General features: G+C 47.4%; 1 protein-coding gene across 1 annotated transcript in view; it reads left to right on the top strand.

The window, feature by feature from the left end:
• The first annotated feature begins 2,501 nt into the window (after positions 1 to 2,501).
• ZNF618 (zinc finger protein 618) overlaps positions 2,502 to 3,251 on the top strand; it is a 96,566-nt gene continuing 95,816 nt past the window's right edge. Inside the window, exon 1 of the mRNA XM_035891875.1 lies at positions 2,502 to 2,541. The gene's annotated coding sequence lies outside the window, so the exon portion shown is untranslated. The remainder of the gene's footprint in view (positions 2,542 to 3,251) is intronic.

Genomic DNA, 3,251 nt, shown 5'->3' with positions numbered 1-3,251 from the left:
AAAAAGCAGGGGAAATCAGTCAGGGCAGACACACACAGAATGGGGAAGGTAAGCAAAATAAAAAGTAAATAATAAAATTGTGTGTTGGCTGCAGAAGATGCCGTGGTCAGGAGTCGCAGAGGCTGCAGTCACCAGATCATTTATTTCCAGCAATTCATTCGCTCAACTGCAAATACAAATACGAGAAGGAACGTAAAATGAATTACGTGCATGATTCTTCGCAGAGTGATACTTGCGCTAGGTTGGGTGGTAAATCATGTCAGAGGCTCCAGCTAGCACGTGTATATAACCAGCAATAACATACGGCATCGGGACATCAGTGTGCTTCCTCGGGAGCACGATCCCTGCACAACGCGTTCCCAAAATGAATTTATGTGTGAAGAAGTTCTTGCTTACATGGGGGATGAATAACTTTGCACTCTTAGACAGTTTTCCAAAGTTGAGGTTGGCGATGGGCTTCCCAAACGGAAATATTTTAATTTTTGGTTATATTTAGGTAACACTTGGCACTGGGGCTGGAGTGGTCCCTCAGATGATGGGGAGGCAGAGTCGAGGCTGTGCCTTCGACTTTGGTGTCTGTATTTTGCGGCTTGCGTGAGCACTCGTCCAGGCGACCTTTATGTTCTGCGGGCGTTTTTTAGGTGGAATTGTAATTGTGGGCGCCTGGGCAATGTCTCTGCGATCGGGGAATGTGACCGGCAGGGTGACTTGCGAGGCTGGGTGGTGCAGAGAGCTCTTGGAACGGATGGGGATTGTAGCGTACCCCATCCCTGGGGGATCTCGGAGAGCACTCAGCACCCCACAAGGTTTCTGCCCTGGCTGTATATTGAGTCTCCTTTTTCCCTTTTTTTTCTTTTTTTCCCCCCCTTCTTTTTGTACACACAGATCTAATCTTCTAGAAAATGCCCCGAAGGCTTGAGCAATCTACCAGTTGCAGGAACCCATAAAGCTTTTTTTTTTTTTTTTTTCATTGTGTAAGCATGACAAATCATTAATTTTTGATTGATTGCTTTGAATTATGGGTGCTCTGACATCCTTTCTGTAGCTGAACAGCTGTATAACAAATGAACATATCAGTGCTCACAAAAGATTGGAGATCTAACAGAAGCAATTACATTGGCAGCTCCTCCCTTCTGGCTTTTCCCAGGCAATGTCGGGAGGAAATTTTTTAACAGAAATTCCTCAAGTGGGTGGTAATAATAATAATAATAATAATAATAATAATAATATACTTTTTGTAATTGAATTAGATTTTTATCTCTTACTTTCCGGTGGATTTCTTAAACCTTCAGAAGCCAGGACATGTTTCGGCTTTGTGTAACTTGGAGAATCCCTTTGAACAAAATTTCACACGAAGAATTAATAAAATAAAATCAAATTGCAATTTTTGGTTGCTATTCCTTTAAGATTTCAGAATTGCACCAGTGCACTAAATGTGACCTCCATAACTTTTAAATTAAGAATTTATGCCGGCTTGAAATTTATGAAATATTTCAGCATGAAAGAAAGCCTTTTTCCCTCAGGAAAATTGAGCAATAAATCACAGCACTCTCGATTTACTGCCCTACAGCCAGCCAAAGATAGGATTTTTTTTTCCTTCCCCCCTTCGTTCTGGAAAAAAAAAAAAAAAAAAAAAATGTAATCATATAAGACAGCTTAGCTGCTATCCTCCCACTCTCTAGAATTTTTAATTTCAGCTGTTTCTGCTTGGATTTATTTCCAATATTCCTGCTCGGCTTTTCAATTTCCTCAGTTATTAAATTTTAATTCAGTGCATTAGCATTTAAATTAAAAAAGGGTTTATTTTATCGAAATCGTTGGCTAGCCCCCGTCCTGCTGCACATGAATTGCCTGTTTCTGCCATTTGCACAAAATGTGAAATGCAGCTAATATTTTTTAACTTGTATTTGCACAAATTCAGAAATAAAATTTCTGGGTTTGGAATAATATTGTCTTTCCAAGGAAGCCTCTCACCAGAGAGGCAGGGGAAGTAGGCAGAAAGGGGGAGACCGTGGTTCCTCCCTGCTCAGCCCCTTCTGCGGGCCCGGAGGGGCTCAATTAGGCCCTTCATCACTAACGAAGGGAGGCGCGCTGGACCTGCCCCTCTAATCCAGGAGTGGGGCCACCTCAGCTTGGACACAGTGCTGAGTTTGGCTATTTCTGCCTTATTTCCCTCCTGCAAATTGCATATTTTGGCATAAGAGGGATCATGACTTTAAAGTTCGGTAAAGTGCAATGAAATAATTTCACAAGAGCAACTGGAGGGAATCGAGTCAGAAAGTCGCTTCTGTGGCGGGGCTGTGTCTGAAATCCTGCAGACCTGGGTTTCAGTGCATGTTGTGTCCCACTGACACTGGGCACGGGGTGTGCGTGTGACTCAGAATGGAAAAACCCCAGGTATTTTGGGGGCCGTGCACTCGCAGGAAGAGTTTGGAGGGCAGTCTTGCCTTTCTTAACCTAAAAATTCTTCTTTTTTTTATGTCTTTTGCCCCCTTAGGCCGACGAGAGCAACAGCAGTGGGCGGAGGAGCTCTTCCAGCAGGTAGGTGGATGGTTTTCTCTGGTGGGGTGGGATGCGGTGGGAGATGCAGCTCTGCTCAGGTGCAGCTCTCCATCTCAGAGATGGGTGGCAAGGGCTGACTGCGCGAGAGGGATGAGTGGGAGCTGTTAGAGCACAGCGTCCATACGCCCATTTTTGGATTTTGCTAGAAAGATAGCTGGAAGAAGGATCATTTTGGCCACAGGAAGGATCGTTTTGGCCTTGGGGGCTGTGTGGAGAGTCAGTTTGCATGCAGTGCGGGGTGGTGCGGCTGAGTCCCCCCCAGCCCCATGCCCACGCCATGGTGCAAAGGCCATCGCAGGATGAAGTTCGTGGATGGAGACCTTGGGCCGTGCTGCGGCGGTTGGGTGCAGATTCTTCTGCAAGAGGAAAGGAGGGGGGTGTCCCCCAGCCCCCTGATCCCGCTGAGGGGGGGTCTCTGCAGCACCCACTCTACAGGGTACAGGACATGTCAGGTCCCACACAAGGGACTCTGCTCCTGGTGTCCTCTTTGCTGCCACCCCCGGGGTCTGCGGCGGGGGGGTGGGGGCCTGGGGCGTGTGGCAGCCCCCCGGCCAGTGTCTTCTGGCAGCCCGGCGTGGCAGGATGGAGGCGTGCAGCCCAAGCCTGAGCAGCAGGAGGAAAGCCTGGCACGAAGAAGAGGGAGGTGGTGAGGTTGGGGCTGCCCTGTGCTGTGGCCTCTCCCGCTCCCA

This window comes from Egretta garzetta, unplaced genomic scaffold, assembly GCF_000687185.1.
Source record: "Egretta garzetta isolate BGI_Z169 unplaced genomic scaffold, ASM68718v1 scaffold143, whole genome shotgun sequence".
Taxonomy (NCBI): Eukaryota; Metazoa; Chordata; class Aves; order Pelecaniformes; family Ardeidae; genus Egretta; species Egretta garzetta.
The sequence above is the reverse complement of the archived record's forward strand: the minus strand, read 5'-3'. Positions and strand labels throughout refer to the sequence as shown.